Source organism: Eschrichtius robustus, chromosome 12 (assembly GCF_028021215.1).
Source record: "Eschrichtius robustus isolate mEscRob2 chromosome 12, mEscRob2.pri, whole genome shotgun sequence".
NCBI classification, from domain to species: Eukaryota; Metazoa; Chordata; class Mammalia; order Artiodactyla; family Eschrichtiidae; genus Eschrichtius; species Eschrichtius robustus.
The window spans coordinates 86176055-86196912 of record NC_090835.1 but is presented as its reverse complement, the minus strand read 5'-3'; the positions used below and the strand labels follow the sequence as shown (position 1 = coordinate 86196912).

The window sequence follows — 20858 nt, the reverse complement described above, 5'->3', positions numbered from 1 at the left end:
GCAAGGGGTCTTAATTGCCAGTATCTTCTCCTGACCTTCACTCCAATCCTGTTAAACTCAGTGATGCTCTGCTATCAACTCTATGTCAACAATATGTTTACATAAACCACACACATGCTATTTCTCTATTCATTGGGGGCATTTCAAGGCAAATCATGGAATGGGAAAAATAAATACCTGTGTTTATACCACTCTCTTGCCTGAAACGCTTCTTCCTTTTTTTAATCTCAAGAACGTCAGCAAGTCCTGTCAATGCTATATTTAAAATATATCCTGGATACATTTCTCACCATCTCCATTTAGGTCATGCCACTGGTCTCCCTGCAGGATAGATGCCAGACGGACTCTGCAGAGCAGCCAACCAGATTATTTGAAAATGCAAATCAGGTGATGTCACTTAAAATTCTCCAGTGGCCTCCCATCACTCACTTCCCACTTTTATAAAACATTTTGCCATATTTACTTCGTCTCTCTCTGAACCATTTGAAAATACGTTGAAGATATCATGATACTTATCCCTAAATACTTCAGCATGCTTTCCTGAGAATAATGGCATTCTTTTTCACAGTCACAATACCATTCTCATACCCAAGAAAATTATTGATTCAATAATACATCTAACATCCAGCCCACATTCAAATTTCCCCATTATCCTTGAAAGTCTTTTATAGCTGTTTTTTTCCCCCATCAGTCAGAATCCAGTTAAGGTACACACATTGTAATAGTTATGTTTCTTTAGTTTACTTTAATTTAGAACTATGCTTTCTAATACGGTAGCCTCTAGTCACATGTAGCTACTGAGCTGAATGTGGTTAGGGTGATTGAGATGTGCTTTCAGTTAAAATGCACACCAGTTTTGATTTAGTACAGAAAAAATGTAAGATACCTCAGTTTTTATATTGATCACATGTTGGAATGACAATATTTTAGATATATGAATTAAATACAAATGATTAAAATTAATTTCAGCTGTTCATTTTAAGTTTTAAAAATGTGACTACAGGAAAACTTAAAATACATATGTGACTTGAATTTGTTGCTTACATGATATTTCTGTTGTATATTGTGGAACCAGAACATATCACTCACCTTTTTCTTTCATGGCATTGATTGTTTAAAGAGTCCAGGCAATTTGTTTTATAGAACATCCTACATTCTGAATGATCACTTTCAGAATAAGAATTATAGTATGTGAAATATAATGCCCCTCATGATTAGCTTTTTCCCCTGCTGTTCCCATAGAAAGAATCTCCTACAATTCTGCCACTTGCTCCACACTGACTTTCTTGCTGTTAGGCGAACACGTCAAACATACCCTTTGCGATTTCCTGGGAATTCTCTTCCCCATAATTTTCACAAGACTGACTCCCTTACTTCATTCAGGTCTCTGCTCACATATCACCTACTCAGAGAGACCTTCCTGACCATCCTTTCTAAATAGCACTTTCCATCATTGTTTCCCCTTACCCTGCTTTGCCTTTCTTTTGTAAATTTCAGTTTTTTATTGAGATATAAAATTGTAGGATATTTAAAGTGTACACTGTGGTGATTTGATATGTGTATGCATTGTGAAAGGATATCACCCTCTCCCCTGCCCATCTAGTTAACTAATATACCATCACCTCACATATTTATTCTTTTTTTGGGGGAGAGGTGAGAACATTTAAGTTTCACTCTCAACAAGTTTCAATTATAAAATACAGTGTTATCAACTACAGTCACCATGTTTTACATTAGATCCTCAGACCTTATGGCTTGTGGGATCTTAGTTCCCCAACCAGGGATGGAACCTGGGTCCATGGCAGTGAGAATGCAGAGTCATAACCAGTGGACTGCCAGGGAATTCCCCTTGTAACCTTTTATAAACCTCTCCCTATTTCTCCAATCCCAGCCCCTGTCAACCATTTTTCTACCTTGTTTTTTTCTTTTTAATTCCACATATAAGTGATATCATACAGTACTTGTTTTTCTCTGGCATATTTCACTCAAGGTCCATCCATGTTGTCACAAATGGCAAGATGTCCTTCTTTCTCATGGCTGAGTAATATTCCATTCTATATGTATATATATATATATATATGAAACATCATATATACCACATATATATATATATATCACATCATATATACCACATCTTCTTTATCTACTCATCTGCTGATTGGCACTTAGGTTGTTTCCATATTATGGCTATTATGAATAATACTGCAATGAAAATGGGGGTGCAGATATTTCTTTGAGATTCTGTTTTCATTCCTTTGGATATATACCCAGAAGTGGGATTGCTGGATCATATGGTACTTCTATTTTTAATTTTTTGAGGAATGTCCATACTTTTTTTCATAATGGTTTATACCAGTTTACATTCTTACTAGCAATGCACAGGGTTTCCTTTTCTATATATTGTCACCAACACTTGTTATTTGTTGTATTTTTGATAATAGCCCTTCTAACAGGTATGAGGTGATATTTCATTGTGGTTTTAATTTGCATTTCCCTGATGACTAGTGATGTTGAGCATCTTTTCATGTACATGTTGGCCATTTGTATATATTCTTTGGAAAAATGTCTATTCAGGTCCTCAGCCCATTTATAAATTGGATTTTTTTTTTTTGCTGTTGAGTGTATGAGTTCCTTATATACTTCAGATGTTAACCTCTTAGCAGATATGTGTTTTGCAAGTATTTTCTCATATTTCATAGGTTGTCTTTTCATTTTGTTGATTTTTTTTTTACTGTGCTTTTGGGGTCATACCCCAAAAATCATTTATTTCCCCCTTTGTTTTCTTCTAAGAGTTTTATGGTCAGGTCATAACATTTGAGTCTTTAATCCTTTTTCAGTTAATTATTGTGAGAGGTGTAAGATAGAGGTCTAGTTTCATTCTTTTGCAGGTGGCTATCCAGTTTTCCCAGCACCATTTATTGAAGAGACTGTCCTTTTGCCATTGTATGTTTTTGGCTCCTTTATTGTAAATTAATTACCCGTATATGTATGAGTTTATGTCTACGCTCTCTGTTTTGTTCCATTGATCTATGTGTCTGTTTTTATTCCAGTACCATACAGTTTTGATTATTATGGCTTTGTAATATAGTTTGAAATCAGGAAGTGTGCTGCTTCTTGGAAGTTTCTTCTTCCAAGATTGCTTTGGATATTTAGGTTCTTTTGTGATTCCACACAAGTGTTAGGATTATTTGTTCTATTTCTGTGAAAAATACCATTAGAATTTTGATAGGGATTGCATTGAATCTGTAGATTACCTTGGGTAGTATAGATATTTTAACAATATTAATTCTTATGATCTATCCTTGAGAATATTCATGTGTGTTTGAGAAGAATGTGTGTTCTGCTGCTCTCGGATGAAAGGTTCTGTAAATGTTAAGTCCATCTGGTTTAATGTGTAGTTTAAGTCCAACTTACACATAGAGAGTTGAGTGTGAGGGTTGAGTTCCTTTTAGATTTTTTTCCTTTTTGCTAACAGATTCAGAAAAGGCTAAGTCCATCCTTGTCAATTACTTCTGATACTCTTCCCATATGAGGTTCCTAAGGGAGTTATATAAAAGGAACAATAGTCAAATAGGACTAATTACAATAGTTAATATTTACTGAGCACTTTAATTACAGAGCATACTGAACACTGTGTGCAGTATTTTTCTTAATCTTCTGTGTGGCAATGAGCAGAATTATTCAAAAGTGATCCTGGGATCTCACTCTAGGTTGCCTAGGAAAGGAGCTAGCTGGAACTGGGGTTTCCCCCTCCTCCTGGGAGGAGGGGCTGCACCTAAACTCAGTTTACCGTAGGACCAGTGCCTTACACTCCCAAACAGGAGGCGCTACAACTTTCCACAGTATCCATGGTCTCCAGGTGCCAGGTAGCTGGCTCTCTTCAAACAGCTGGCATCTAAACCCAGATTGGCAACCAAGTAGTCTTGATGTCTCACTAAGAAGTAGCATTCAAGTTTACTTTTTGAGAAGGTATGGCGGTTGGGTCAGGGCTAGAGCACTGACCCACTGCATGTCAAACAGCTTGGCCTTGGCCCTAGTTCACCTCTCCATGGGATTATGAGAGGACGGAGACACCTTGCCTCTCGTGCCTGACTCTTGGTTTCTGTGTTTCCCCAATAAATCTTGTTCTTTGGTTCTCACTGTGTGATGTTGCAGAATTTATCCTAAGGCCTGTTGTACCACATTCTTGCAGCAAATTTGAGTTAGAGATGCTGGGGGTATGGAGAGGGTGTGGATGGAGAGCGCCATCTTCTGGGAAAGAGTGTAATGAATTATAAAATGTGTGTGTGTGTGTGTGTGTCTGGGGTCTGGGGAGGGGGGTGTGGGTTGGAGGATTGATTGATGAAGGAAAAATTGTCCGACACGACGGAGATGGGGATCCCCAAGGAAGAAGAGGGCACAGTGATCAGGGTCTCAAGGACCTCACACCCAAACAAATTTGGCCAGTTATTGGGCTGCAAGCTCTGTGATGAAGGTGGATGAATTTCAAACTGGAAGACGTGAAAATGAAGATCTGCCACTCAGGGAGATGGAAGGCAGGGCTCATTGGGACACAATTGTTACGAAAAAACGGGGAAGGGAATCTACTTCCCTATAAGGACCATTGAGACCTCTGCGGAGATCTGAAGTATTTAGTTCTCGTTACCATGTCAGTGCTTATGCCTTGAAGGACCATTTTTTTCAATAGCACCACCTTGTGGCACTAAGCCGAAATGGCAGTAGTGGACTTAGGGGTCCTTTCCTGGTTGGGTGTGCAAACTGATATAAACTCATTTTTGGAATTTCAAATTTGGAGATCATTCTGGGGGAAAGGGAGCTCAAAATGGAGAGACGTTCTGTTAATATTGCAGTTGAGGGCTAATGAATAAATTGGAAAATAATGACAACAAAGAAAAGCAATGGGCCATATTTGTACTCAGAGTTCATGAAACATTTCTTACCAGCAGGATACAATGATAGCAAGGATGGAAACTTTTCTTTTGATATATCAGTTGGCGCACAAGAACTTAAAACCCATCATTTTCATGTGGATACTGTAAATGGGCACCTAAATCTTAGATAAAAATAGGTTAAAGTTATGTTATTCTTTGACAGTATTTCCTTTGTTTATACTACTGTATCTTAAAAAAAATTATAAAATCTCTTGAATCCTCAACTCCAAAGAAAATCTATATTTTTATAGACTAGTGATAATAATTAGTGTCCTCTTTAAGAAGTATCTGCTTTTTCTGACAAATGTCAAATAGCTAATATTATTCTCTCTCACAAAGGAATTTTTTTTCTGTTAACAAAGGTCTGCCTTTGTTTAATAGAACTGAAAGAACAGATGAGAAATAGCCTAACATCAGTTTAGCCCAAATTTTGATACTTCAGGCAGATAGTGGCTTACTTTGCCTTTGACATGACATAGCAATGGCACTGTAGATGTGAGGAATCTTTCACTTGCAGAGAAGATTTTCAATCTCTGAAATGACCAACTTGTAGAGAAGTTTATTTTATTCTCCAGCATAGAGATCCCCAGATTTTGAGTATATTTACCAGTAAAATAAAGTGAAAAAAAGGGAGCAAACATGAGATTACTAAATTTTTATTTTGTCAAGTAAGAGCATCAAGCCCCTTTCCAATAAATCACCATCTACTACCACCATAATTCAACAAAAGAAAGAACATTATAAAGCCAAAGTGCAAGAAGATAGTATTAAATAAGGAATAACCTTTTATATTGACTTCATTTAAACTTAGTTGAAACTTCTTATTTTTCTCCTTTCTCCAGATTGGTGGGGAAAAAAAAGTTGGACTGGTCATGACCTGGAGTCTGACACTTAAGACATTTGGAAAGTACTTCTCTAAAAGCTTTGAGAAATCCTTATCCACCTTCTTTCACATATCTATCAGGAAGGAAATTAAAATCTATAAAACCACATTAATTTTCTGTTTAGAGACATTCAGTGTCTCCCTATTCTCTACAACAGTGATTCTCAAACTTTAGCCTTATTGAAAAACATGGTTCGCTGGGTCCAAACTCATTGTTGATTCAGTAGGTCTGAGGTGGGGCCCAAGAATTTGCTTTTGTAGTAAGTGGCCAGGTGGTGCTGATGCTGCTGGTCCAGGGACCACACTGCCCTACAGGGAAAAGCCTAAACTCCTTAATAGGCCATATCAGGGTAAAAGCTAAGCTCTTATAACAGATCCCAAAATACAGTGGCTTAATTAATATTAAATAATATATGAAACATTTTTCTCCCGTAATAATCTAGAGGCTTTGCTCTGCTGATGGAGTTGTTCTGTTCCCATCTTACTGTTCCATTCCCTCTTAGGGTTTTTGTCAGAGTAGGTACCCTTCACTGTTTACATTCCAGCCAAGAGGAAGGAGAGGGTGGAAGGTGAGAGCAAGTGGCTTCATATTTGAGATGACCCAGAAGTTGCACACATCACTTCCCTGGAATTGTGTTGATGGAGGCCAGGCTAGGAAATGTAACTTGTAGCATGGTAGCCCTACGCTCAGTTAAAACTTGAGGCAGAAGGTGGAATGGGTATTGGTGGGCTGTTAGTCTCCACCAGAGGCTCCTCTGGCAGTAACAGGTGAATGAAAGAGAGTGTTATTTCTAATAAAAGTGGTACATCGGGGAAGAAAAGAAGTTCAGTACAATCTTACATTAGAATAGATGCTTATGAGAAATCTTTCCTCAGTTCTTTGTACATTACTGTACTTACAACATTTCATAATTATATGTTTATTTATCTATAGTCCCTGATTAGTCTTGAAGCTTTTTAAATGCATGAATTACATTTTATTTATATATTTGTATCTCTGTCTCCTTATCATTTCTCTCTTCTTCCTATTTATTTACAAGGTCAGTACCTAGTACAATTCTTGGTACATGGTAAACACCCAAGAGATGCTCTTTTAATAAATGAATTGATTCATCTTCTGTTGGAAAAGGTCAATATTATTTCTTTAGCTCTCTACATTCTGATTTTTCCATCTAATTCGTGACTTTGCTGGCCCTTTTTCTATCCACAGTATTCTCTTTATTGCACTCTTCACATCTTTCTTTCTTAAAGTGTAGATCAGAGGGTTAAGGCTGGGTGTGACAATTGTGTAAAAGAGAGTAAGGAACTTCCCTTCATCTTGCGGGGAGCTAGTCTGCGGCTTCATGTACGTATAAATGATTGTTCCATAAAACAGAGTTACTACTGTGAGATGGGAACCACATGTATTAAGGATCTTTCACCACCTTGCTGCTGACTTGATCCTCGTGACAGCTTGAGTGATAACTCCATATGAGATCAGAATTAGTGATAGAGGTACTAGAAGAAATATACCACTCCAAGAGCAAAGACAACAATCTCAATTACTTTTGAATAGACGCAAGCCATCTCGATGAACTCTGGCATCTCACAGAAAAAATTACCCACCTCCCTGTGCCCACATCTTGGTAACTTCAAAGTCAAAGAGCAAACAATCAAGGCACTGCCAAGACCACCTAACCAGGCAGTCAACACCATCTTCTGGCAAAGCTGAGGGTGCATTATTACTGTGTAGTGAAGAGGTTGACAGACAGCAGCATAGCGGTCACAAGCCATCACAGCCAAGAGAAGACATTCTGTGTCTCCCAAGTCAAGGGCAAAGAATTGGAGCACACACGCTCCATATGTAATGGACATTTTTGGACCCCATAGATTTACCAGCATCTGGGGGATAATGCTAGTTGTATAACAGAGGTCCAAAAAAGACAAATTGGATAAGAAGAAATACATGGGAGTATGGAGCTGGATGTCTAGGTAAGATACAAGAATGATAGTTGTGTTTCCTACCAGAGTTACAATATAGAAGATGAAGACAACCACAGAGATGATGTGTTCTAATTGGGGCTGATCAGAAAAGCCCAGAAGGATGAAGTCTGTTCTGGAACTTCCATTGCTGGTTTTCATTGTTCCTTATGAAAGGCTAGGAGACAATACCATAAAAACAAAAAATAGTGTCAGCCTTAGGTAGAACTAAAAATCTGCAAAGTTTGTCATGAATATCCAAAGCTCACTTATTTGCATGCTTTCTCCCACTTTGGAACACCTCTTAACATATCTCCTGTGTTCATTTCCCAAAATCTCTACATATTTAATCATATCCAGAGTGGTTTTTGTTTTTTTGGCCACGCCATGAGGCTTGCAGAATCTTAGTTCCCCAACCAGGGATCGAGCCCGGGCCCCCAGCAGTGAAAGCCGGGAATCCTCACCACTGGACCGCCAAAGAATTCCCCAGAATGGTTCTAAAGATAATATACATATATTTGATTCGCTTTGTTGTACAGCAGAAACTAACACAACATTGTAAAGCAATTATACTCCAATAAAGATCTAAAAAAAAAAAAAAGATAATACGTCAGACCCAATCACACTGAATTGTGAATCATTGAAAGGGCTTAATATTCTGTGTCACTCATGGTTTTATGTATTTTGATTAAGTAATAAATCCATAAAGTTAATTATATAACTTTAAGAGTGGGTTATATTTTGAGGAGTTGTTCCTCTTTGAAACTATGACATAAGCATCACTTGATCACACAAATATTTTTCTTACAAAGCTGTTAAGCTTGAGGTAAAAGTTAAATGACACTTTCCTGGGGTAAGCTCCACCATTTGCTAACAGCCACTTTCCATATTCACTTCCAAATGTCTACATCTCAACCTTTGTAATCATAATCATCATCACAACCAGGCTCCTCCTCTTTTTCTTCCTCTTCAACATTACAGACACTGTTGTTCCTGTATCATTTTTATTTTTTTGAATTTTATTTTTTAATTTTTATACCGCAGGTTCTTATTAGTTATCTATTTTATACATATTAGTGTATACATGTCAATCCCAATCTCCCAGTTCATCCCACCCCACCTCCACCCCCCCCTTCTTGTATCAGTTTTGATGTTCTCTCCTATACTGCCCTTTTTTTGTGCATGTGTTTTTGATGCCAGGAAAAAAAATCCTCCTTATTATCAAGCTTTATTTACATGTACAGAGGCTGTATATTTCTTTGAATACCTTTTATGAATCCTATTACACCATCTAAGTAGCCTTATTGATTTGATGCAGAGTTAAAAATTGAACTAATTCCAGAAACTTTTGGTCACCACATATACATAGCAACAATCTGTTTTAGCTCCTATTCACTTGGCCATTCAGCAAAATTAACAAGGCAGTTAATTCAAACAAAAAGCAGTTTATTAAACAATCAATGAATTGTTTTTCCCCATGGAGTTTACTAATTACATGAGTTTATCCTCTGGTTGCTTTGGAACTCTATACGTAAAACTATCACCTAATTTCAACTCTAAAAGAATACAGATAAGGGATAAAATTACATCAGTCTTACTATTTCTGAATACTGTATCATATTAAACAGATGGAATGTTTACTGAGTTAATGAATTTTTTAATGCATATAATCTCTGACTGTGAACTTCAGACCTAGGGTACTTTACATTTATAGTGTCTTTGGGGCCAAGGAATAATAACCTATTTGTTGCAGTTGTAGTAAAATAAGGTAAAGATAAATTACCTACAGTATATCATTGTAATAAGCATTTTAGTTAGAACATTATACTGTTATAATCATGAAGAAAGAACTGTTATTACCAAGTAGTATCCAAGCAGTATGAGATAAGGATGTAGTTTTTCTCAGTACAAAATGGAAATTTAATTTAATTAATGAGTGTCTAGTTTTTATGGAGTAGATGTCAGCTAAGTTAAGCATAGTGCTTAAGAGCACAGGTTCCTGACTCAGAGTGCTTGGGATCAAATCCCAGCTTCACCACTTGGAAGCAATGTGTCCCTGTGCAGTTTATTTAACCTGTCTGTATACTAGGTTCTCTATGTGTTCAGTGAAGGGAGGTTGTGAGGGTTAATATTTGTGAAAACACTTGGAACTGTGCTTGGTTTATATTTAATTCTAAAAATGAAAAACTGTATTCACCTATCCACAAATCATTATTACTCTATCTATCCCTTATTCCCTTCATTTTTCACACTGGTGATTCACTGTGATGGTCTAGAGGTAAACTGGAATGCTTAAACATTTTTTTGGCATGATTTTTTAAGTGCACAAGCATACTTATATACACAAAATTACTTTCAAACTCAACGTACAGATTGAACCGATAAGCCTCAGAGGAGGAGAGGACTTGAGCTTCCAAAATGCCTTGATTACAAAATGCACTTGGCTTTTTTTGACCTCTTCAGGTTGGGATAGTGTTGGGAATCAAAAGGCCATAGAATTTTAGAGTTGATATGAACCTTGGAAGCCATGAATCCAGCCTTCTGCCCTGCATAGGAAATCTTTCCACAGAATATTTACACAACTCCTATTTTCATAAATTCAGTAACAGGAAAGTCAGTTGCACATGAAGCAGCCTCTTTCCTTTAATCAATGTCTCTTACTTCTTATGTTGAGCTCAAACATGCCTCTTTGTAAGATCCAGGCATTGGCTCTTTTTTTTAAAAATTAATTTATTTCATTTATTTTATTTTTGACTGCGTTGGGTCTTCGTTGCTGTGCGTGGGCTTTCTCTAGTTGCGGCGATCGGGGGGCTACCCTTCGCTGCGGTGTGCAGGCTTCTCATTACGGTGGCTTCTTTTGTTGTGGAGCCTGGGCTCTAGGCGCGCAGGCTTCAGTAGTTGTGGCAAGTGGGCTCGGTAGTTGTGGCTTGCGGGCTCTAGAGCACAGGCTCAGTAGTTGTGGCGCACAGGCTTAGTTGCTCCGCGGCATATGGGATCTTACCGGGCCAGGGCTCGAACCCATGTCCCCTGCATTGGCAGGCAGATTCTTAACCACTGCGCCACGAGGGCAGCCCTGGCTCTTTTTCTTTATTCTGGAAATAAATACAGAATAAGTCAATTTGACATGGCTTTATAACAGTTTTATGATAAAATAAAACATAGATACAGAAAGAAAAATAAAAGCTTGATGAGCTAAGGTGAATATTCTTGTAACTGACACCCAGGTCAAGAAGTAGAATGCTGCCAGCCACCCGAGGAACTTCTCTTTGTGCCTCATCCCAATCATAACCCTTCTCTGTCCTCCAAAGTATCCACTGTCCTGATGTTTATAGTAATCACCTCCTTGCATTTTAATAGTTTAATTACTCAAATATTCATCTCTAGACAATATTAATTTGACTCATTAAAAATTTTTGTCTTTTAAGCCTCTTTTAATATTATAATCTATTATTAAATATACATTTAGATTTATTTTCCCAGGCTAATTGCATAGATCACTGTATGATCTTTAATTACTATGCTTTTCTGGTTGCTATCCATTGGATGCACCGTGGTTTATCAAATGCCTCAGATTAGGGAGTTCAGAAGTGAACACAGTACTCCAGACGTGCTACACTATTGAAGAGAACGGCGAACATCTATGATCTACATACATTTCCCAAAATATGTGTTAGCTAGATTTAGCAGGTGAAAAATATTACTGGCTCAGTTTAAGCTTTGGATTATTTAAGGCCCCTTGTTAGAAGTGCTGTCAAGCCAGGAATTATACTTTATGCATAATTTAATCTAGTGAACCCAAATATAGGACTTTTCATTTTATGCTTTTTAACATTTTCCATGTTAATTTAAGCTTTTAAGTCTCAAATTTTAGATATTATTTTAAATTTAAAAGTCAATATGATATAAAAAAGAGACTTAGAGCATAAGCTGAAGAAATAGATGTTAAAAAAAGAGGCATGTGGACCTCCTTGGTGGCGCAGTGGTTAGGAATCCACCTACCAATGCAAGGGGCACGTGTTTGATCCCTGGTCCGGGGAGATCTCACATGCCGCGGAGCAACTAAGCGCGTGCGCCACAACTACTGAGCCTGCGATCTAGAGCCTGTGCGCCACAACTACTGAGGCCGTTTGCCACAACTACTGAAGCCTGCGCGCCTAGAGCCTGTGCTCCACAGCAAGAGAAGCCACTGCAATGAGTAGCCCCCGCTCTTGGTAACTAGAGAAAGCCCGCGCGCAGTGCAGCCAAAAGTAAATAAATTAATTAAAGAATCCATTTGAAGCTGGCGCCATTAAAAAAAAAAAAAAGAGGCATGCTATATTTTAATTAAAACTCACTTTTTCATTTTTCATAGTATGGACTTCAGTTTCTAATAATTTAGAATAATTTTACATTTTACTTTCTTCAGTGAAGTTAAAGACAAATGAACCATAACTTGAGTGTACAGAATGATATGGAGAGAAAACCAGAAACATAACATTTCATAGTTGTCTAAAATTTTGTAAAAAATGAAAAGATATTAAATGGATCTCATTAATTGTGAAGTGAGAAGTATATTGCTGTAGCTGTACAAAGCCAAAGCAGAAAAATACAATATAAAAATAGTTAAGACCCCAGACTCTAGAGTCAGACCATCAGTGATATTATTAGAACAGACCTCAGCTACTTTCTCACTGTGTGAACTGAAGCAAGCTGATTACCTTCTTTAAGCCTGAGTTTCCTCATCCATAAAATAGTTACTCTAGTAGCAGCTGCCTTGTAGAATGGTTTGTGAGGAGGATTAAATGATATATTAAACATAAAATGTTTAGTAAGATGCTTGGCACATAGAGAGCATTTAGTAACTTAAAATATCCACTAACTGCTCTTGTTGAAATTTAATATAGTCTTCATTCCTGGGAGGGCATTAGTATATTGGTATTTATTTATATCTCACATACTTTTCACATTTTTGTTTTCATATTAGACTGACGTCTAACATCTAAGCTATCTAGGATCTGTTTTCTACACCACGTCTTCTGTTGGAGATAGCAGGGCATACTTACCAGAAGACAAAAATATTGGAATGTATTTATGCTTTCCTGAGGGAAGAATTCATAGCTGTCATGCTCTTATGTAGTCCAGAAGTACCCATGTGCCCATTATGATGATCCTTCATTTCACTGATAATTCAGAAAAATTGTTTGGCAAGTTACTGAGTATGAAATATTGGAATAGCCACCGGTTTCTTATACTAACATCACAATCACATTCATATTTAAATGCAACAGCTGAACTAAGATTTAATAGAAGTCTCTATCTAATGTGGATGTTGGAGAAAAACTAGATGTGGGACTGGTGGAAGAGTTGAAAATTAGGTTTTGTTAAATGTATTTTCGATAGATATTTGTAGTCTTTTTTTTTTTAACATCTTTATTGGAGTATAATTGCTCTACATTTGTAGTCTTTTAGTGTATATTCTTGTTAAACACATTTGTAGATAGATTTCTGCCTAGTTAAACAGAGTGCTCTGTTGGTCTGTGTGTACTACAGGAACCATAATGATGTAACAGGGAAGTATTTATGTACAACTTTAAAGGCTACTATGTTGATGTGGTTTAGACCTTGGGGACTGGTGCCCCACAGAGGTGATTAACAAATCTTTGACTACAGTCAGAGGCTTATCCAAACAACAACTTTATGAAAAGTTCCCTTAAGACATTAGGTTCTATTTTCTATTTAGATTTCTTCCATGGAAATTAATTTCAGAGATATTAATTTTTTATGTATATATTAAATTTACTATTAAATATTATAAATATAATGTAAACCATAGCTATAAAAATCAACACATTTAATTGGAATTTGGTTTATTCAACAGGTAACATATTAATCAAGTTGGAGAAATACAGGCAATTTCTAGATGTTGTGTCCTCAGGAAAGAAACTATTTGATTAAAAAAATTATGGAATAATTATCATTCTAGGTTCATGAGCCATATCATCATTGTTCCATTTTCAATGAATTAAAAATAATACCATGAACACCTTCCAGCCTGCCACTCTGTTCAAGAACTGGAAACTTACTAATAGCTTAGAGCTACCTGTATGCCTTTACACTGTCCCGTCTTCCTGCCTGACCCCCAGGGGAATCGTGATATTGAATTTTGTGTTCATCACATACTTACATTAGGATATAGTTTATACATTAACACACTCACATACATATGTGAATGTCTAAATAGCACGTATTTTTTCTATGTGCAACTTTGCAGAATTTGTCTATTCTAACAGATTTTTGATTAGGTCTTCAGGATTTTCTATATAGAAGATCATGTCAGCTGCAGAGACAATTTTACTTCTCCCTTTCTGATTTAGATGCCTTTCATTTCTTTTCCTTTCCGAATTACTCTGGCTAGGACTTCCACTACTATATTGAATAGAAGTGACAAGAGTGGCCATCCTTGTCTTGCTCCTGATCTTAGAGAAAAAGCTTTCAACCTTTACCGTTGAGTATGATGTTTGCTGTGGGCTTGTCATATATGACCTTTCTTATGTTGCGGTATGTTCCTTCTGTACCAATTTTTGCTTAGATTTTTTACCATGAATGTATGTTGAATCTTGTCAAATGTTTATTCTGCATCTATTGAGATGATCATATACTTTTTTTCTTTTACTTTATTAATGTGATATATCACATTTATTCATTCAGGAATATTGAACCATCCTATACCTTAGGGATAAATTCCACTTGATCATGTTGTATGATCCTATTAATGTCCTGCTGAATTTGGTTTGATAGTATTTTTTTGAGAAAATTTCACCTATATTCATCATATATTCATCAAGGATATTGGCCTGTAGTTTTCTTTTCTTGTAGTGTCCTTATCTGGCTTTGGTATCAGGGTAATGCTGTCCTGATCAAATGAGTTGGGAGTTTTTTTTCCTCTGCAGTTTTTTTGGAAGAGTTTGAGAAGAACTGGTATTAATTCTACTTTAAATGGTTGGGAGAAATCACCAATGAGGCCATCTGGTCCTAGAATTTTCTTTGTTGGGAGGTTTTGATTACTGATTCAATCTCTTTACTAGTAATTGGTCTGTTTAGATTTTCTATTTCTTCATGATTCAATCTTGGTAAGGTTGTATGGTTTTAGGAATTTACCATTTCTTCTAAGTTGTCCAATTTATTGGTGTATAATTGTTCATAATAGTCTTTTATGATCCTTTGTATTTTGTGTGGTGTCAGTTGTAATATCTTTTTCATTTATAATTTTTTTTTTTTTTTTTTTTTTTATGGCTGTGTTGGGTCTTCGTTTCTGTGCAAGGGCTTTCTCTAGTTGTGGCAAGTGGGGACCACTCTTCATCGCGGTGCGCCGGCCTCTCACTATCGCGGCCTCTCTTGTTGCGGAGCACAGGCTCCAGACGCGCAGGCTCAGTAATTGTGGCTCACGGGCCCAGCTGCTCCGCGGCATGTGGGATCCTCCCAGACCAGGGCTCGAACCCGTGTCCCCTGCACTGGCAGGCGGACTCTCAACCACTGCGACACCAGGGAAGCCCTCATTTATAATTTTATTTATTTTTGTCCTCTCTCTTTTTTTCCTGGTGGAGTCTGCAAAGCATTTAGTAGGAACCGCATCCTTTTGTTGCCCTCCAAGAGGCCTGGCTGCTGTTTTCTCAGGCCCTTGCTTCCCCACGGTCTCCATTCCGTCCGAGTCTTGCAGCACATCCTCCATATACTGGATGGGGTGAGAAAGATGTCGGTTTCTTTGACAGTGTCCTACACAGCTAGGGAAGCCGGGTGCTCACTCAGATGCTCTCACTTTCTCACAAAGGAGAAATCACAGGCTAAGGAAGTGTCCCTTGGCACTGAGCTGTGACACCTTGGAGGAGAGGTGGCAGGTAGTAAAGTAAAACTGTTCTTCTTACCCTCACCAATGTGTCCAATCTTGGATTTGTTTCTGTTCCAACGATGTGCTGGTACTTTTCCAGTGGACTCCCAGAGTTTCACAAAGGCACTGTTGTCTGTTGGTGATTGTCAAAGTCAGTGTTCTTTGGGGGGAAGATGGTAGAAAACTCCTACAGTAGTCTCCCCTTACCCACAGTTTTGCTTTCTGTGGTTTCTGTTACCTGCAGTCAACAATGGTCCAAAACTATTAAATGGAAAATTCCAGAAATAATTCATAAGTTTAAAATTGTGTGCCATTCTGAGTAGTGTGATGAAATCTTGCACTGTCCTGCTCTGTCCCACCTGGGACATGAATTATCCCTTTGTCCAGCTTATCCACTCTGTATATGCTACCTACCTGTTAGTCACTTAGTAGCCATCTCAGTTATCACATCAACTGTTGTGGTATCTCAGAGCTTGTGTTCAAGTAGTTCTTATTTTAGTTAATAACGGCTCCAAAGCACAAGAGTAGTGATGCTGGCAATTAGAATATACCAGAAAAGAAGCCGTAAAGTCCTTCCTTTAAGTGAGAAGGTGAAGGTTCTTGACTTAATTGTTCTATATTATTATTAGTGATTGTTGTCAATCTCTTATCATGCCTAATTTATAAATTAAGCTTTATTGTAGGTATGTATGTATAGGAAAAAACATAATATATACAGGATTTGGTACTACAATATTTGCAGTTTCAGGCATCCACCGGGAGTCTTGGAATGTAACCCTCATGGATAAGGGTGGACTATTGTATTTTGCTATTTTAATGATGTCATTCTTATGGTTCCAAGCTTTTAAAATTTCCACTATAATTTATTCTTTCACCCATGAGTTTTAATCCCAAAATATGTGAAACTTTATCTTTATTATCTTTAAAAATTAGCTTAATTTGGTCAGAGGACACTTTTCTTTTTTGGCCGCACTGCACGGCTTGCAAGATCTTAGTTCCCTGACCAGGGATTGAACCAGGGCCACAGCAGTGAAAGCACCAAGTCCTAACCACTGGAACTCCAGGAAAATTCCTCAGAGGATACAGTTTTAAAAAATTATTTAAATACATTGTAACATGTAGAACATGATAAAAAATTTAAAATGTACTACGTGTACTTGAGAAGAATGTATATATGACCCTTATATCAAGCTTGTTAATTGCTGTTCTGATATTCTGTACCTTTGTTCACCGGGTTTGTCTAATCTGTAATAACTAAGAGAAGTGAACTGAAATTATACACCATGATGGTATATTTGTCAATTGATCCTTATAATTCTATTAATTTAAAAAATATATTTAAAAGGTTTCTTGAAAGTACAGTTTCAGTCTGATTCCAGTCATGTAAGAAATATGTTATTTAAATGAAGAGAGTTTAATAAAAAAAATATGCTAAACAGATTTTGGAAGACTTAAAAAGAAGAAGAGGAGCTTCCCTGGTGGCACGGTGGTTAAGAATCCGGCTGCCAATGCATGGGATGTGGGTTCAAGCCCTGGTCCGCGAATATCCCACATGACGCGGAACAGCTAAGCCCGCGTGCCACAACTACTGAAGCCTGCTCGCCTAGAGCCCTTGCTCCACAACAAGAGAAGCCACTGCGATGAGGAGCCCGCGCACCGCAGTGAAGAGTAGCCCTTGCTCGCCGCAACTAGAGAAAGCCTGCGCACAGCAACGAAGACCCAACGCAGCCAAAAATAAATAAATTTATTAAAAAAAAAAAAAGAAAAAGAAACACTGAAATGGCTGACATAGTAACTTCAGGAACTAGCTTCCACCCTAGGGCTAGGAATACAAAGGGAAGAGAATCCAAATGCTTGCGGAGGGACTTGCAGAGCTGAGACTCAGACTACCACACGGAGGTCTCCACTTGGCTGTGGCTGGTGCCTCTGGAGCACTGAGGATTTGGTGCTGCCTTGTTGATTCTGGTAACTCTGAAGAGGTACAAGGACACTGGCTTTAGAATCACTAAAATAGTTGGAAACTGGAACCAATTGTTGCTTCTGGGTTAAGTTCTGTTACTGGGGTAATATAAGAACAAAAACAAAAGAGTAATGAGGAAGTTCCTTCTTGCCGTGCCCTGCCTTTTAATACCTCTTTATGGCTCTCTGATAGAATGTAACTAACTAGAAGCCATCTTGCAAAGAAGAAGTGTAGTTTTAGATTACCAAATCCAGAACTGCAGAGCAAGATATAGAAAAGTAGGTTCAGAATAGAAAGTTTAATATGTAGCATAATCCAGCTGTGTATCGAGTTTAATATCCAGCTCATCTTTAGTTACTTAGCATCCATACATACCCTTGTACACGTATATGAAGATTTATGAGCTAGCGTAACAACTTTATGCTTCTGCCTAACAAGATATAGCTATTTTTCAGTCTACTGAAAATGTTTTCATTCTCTCCCCAAAAAGAGTAGACAAAAAATCCCGACAGTCATTTTTTCTTCATTTATGGGAATTTTAACTACTTTTCTATTTCAGACACAGACCATCCTGAACATGCAGTAACCTAAGACTATGGCTGCCTTTTAAATTCCTTAGTGGTGTCTTTTGAAGAGACAAAGTTTTAATTTAAAAAAGTTCAGTACATGAATTTTTGTTTTATGATTAGTCTTTACCTATTCTAAGGTTATGAAGATAGTGTTCTATATTTTTTCTAGAAGCTTTATAATTTTAGCTTTTATGTTTAGGTCTATGATTCATTTCAAGTTAATTTTTATGTATGGTGTGAGGTAGAAGTTGAACTTCAATATTTTCCATAGGATATCCAGCAATTTCAGCACCATTTGTTTTATCTTTTCCTTATTAAGTTTTGGCACCTTTGTCAAAAATCAGTTGACCTTATACGTCTATTTCTGGGCTCTCTATTGACCTCTTTGTCTGTGCTTAGGCCAATACTGCAATGTCCTGATTGCTGTAGATTTATAGTAAGTCTAGGAATTAGGTGATGTAGTTCCTTCAACTTTGTTCTTCTCTTTTAAGATGGTTTGGGGATATTGTAGGTGTTTGCATTTCTGTGTCAGTTTTGCAATCAGCTGGTCAATTTCTTAAAAAATTTGGTTGGTATATTAGTTTCCTATTGCTGCTGTTACAAATTACCAAAAACTTAGTGGCTTTAAATAACACAGATTTATTATCTTACATTTTTGGAGATCGGAAGTCCAAAATGGGTGTCTCTGAGATAAATGCAAGATTTTAGTAGGGTTGCATTCTTTTCTGGAGGCTCTAGGGAGAATTCATTTTCTTGCCTTTTCCAGTTTCTAGGGTCTGCCATATTCATTGGCTCATGGCCTCCTTCCATCTTCAAGCTAGGAATGGCCAGTCTAGTCTTTCTCCATTGAGCACTCTGACATTGACTCTTCTGCCTCCGTTTTCCTTCATCTAAGGACGCTTGTGATTACATTGGGACCATCCAGATAATTCAGAATAATCTCCCTCTTTTAAGGTTTCTGATTAGCAGCCTTAATTCCATCTGCAACTTTAATTCTCTCTTACCACATCACATAGTATATTCACAGGTTCAAAGGGATAGGATGAGGACATCTTTTGGGGAGCCATTATTCTGCCTACTTAGTTGGAGATGTTTTGAATCTGGAGATCAGTTTGGGGAAAACTGACATTATAACAATATTATGTCTTCCAATCCATGAACATGGTCTAGCTCCATATTTATTTAGGCCTTCTTTGATTTCTCTTAGTGTTGTTTAATAGTTTTCAAAGCGGGCTTTGGCACATCATTTGTTTAGATTTATTCCTATTTAAAAATGCTATTTTAACTGGTTTTATTTTTAAATTTCAATTTTCTATTGTTTATTGCTTATATAGAAATGCAACTGAATTTTTAATTTTCATCTTGTATCTAGCCACCTTTTGACTTCACTTATTAATTCTCGTTAAGGTCTCTACTACAATTTTAAATTGAATTTATATTTATCTTGTTCCTGAATTCAGGAGGAAAGTGTTCATTACTTCATTATTAAACATCCTGTTAGCTCAAGCTTTTTTTTTGTAGCTAATCTTTATTGGATTAATTAAACACACTGAAGCAGAGAGTCTGGCTGACACTACCACCAAATCAGCATCTTGACAATCATCAAGCTGGAGATGAAATACTGGCATCTTTACACCTTCACTTTCCAGAAGAAAACACTGCAGAGAATGGTCTCTACCTGCCTCCCCCTTCAGATTCTTACACAAATACATCTAATTGTTTTCACTTTCTAGCCCTTATAGTACAAGAAACCAAACCAGAGGGGTGCTAAAGTGTATTCTGAGTACTAATCAACAATATATTGCACACACTGGTAACAAATAATACATTCTTTAGTCTGTTGGTTCTGGGTTATTTTACATTTTGATTGATCTTTTCCTTGGCTGCATTAATTCTGAAAAATTTAAGAAATTACATGAATTGTCTACTAACTGAGATATTCCATATCAGAAAAGCTTCTCTCTGCTTCTTTCACATATAAAAGACGATTTATTTGGACATAGAATTATTTGCTAGTGAGTTTTTCCATTGCAAAATTTCAGTGGGCATTTCAAGGCCCATACTTGGAATGTCTTTTTTACTTCCAACATCTTTGCTTCCATCAAAGTTACTATATCTATTTCTTTCTTTTCGTCTGCAATTTTGGCACTACACTACAAAATGTTAGCCCTGGCAATAAAGAGTAAATGAAGTGGTGGACTGACTCAATTTCTGAACATCCTATTCCTAGATTTTCTAATTTTATAGGGCACTTGTTTTCAATCTCGGCTGAACATTAGCCTTTTGGCAAATATAATTGATTGCTTTGGGAGGTGGTATAGCTCTGTGGTTTAAGCAAGTCCTATAGATGATTCCACTATATATCGTCTTTTAAAAATGACATCAGAATAAATCTTGCTATGAGAAATGAATTTAAGCTGATAAAATGTTTTCACCTTAGAGGCAGCTTTGCCTCTTACACATGAGTAAAGGAGATTCTCAGATTATAATTTCCTGATTTTTCAACCATTGATGCTATACATTTAATTGTAGATCAGCAATTACATACTGATAACCTACTCTGTAACATGGAGTTAAAAAAATTTCTTCCAACTAGTTAGAAAAATTGTTTATTGAGCCATCTAATGATACTTTCAGTATCTCCAGTATCTATTTTAGTAGTTGACACAAAGTAGGGACTTATCTAATATTT

At 37.0% G+C, this 20858-nt stretch overlaps 1 pseudogene; it reads right to left on the bottom strand.

The window, feature by feature from the left end:
* Nucleotides 1–6966: 6966 nt before the first annotated feature.
* On the bottom strand, nucleotides 6967–7935 carry LOC137773588 (olfactory receptor 2G3-like; annotated as a pseudogene).
* Between the last annotated feature and the right edge of the window lie 12923 nt (nucleotides 7936–20858).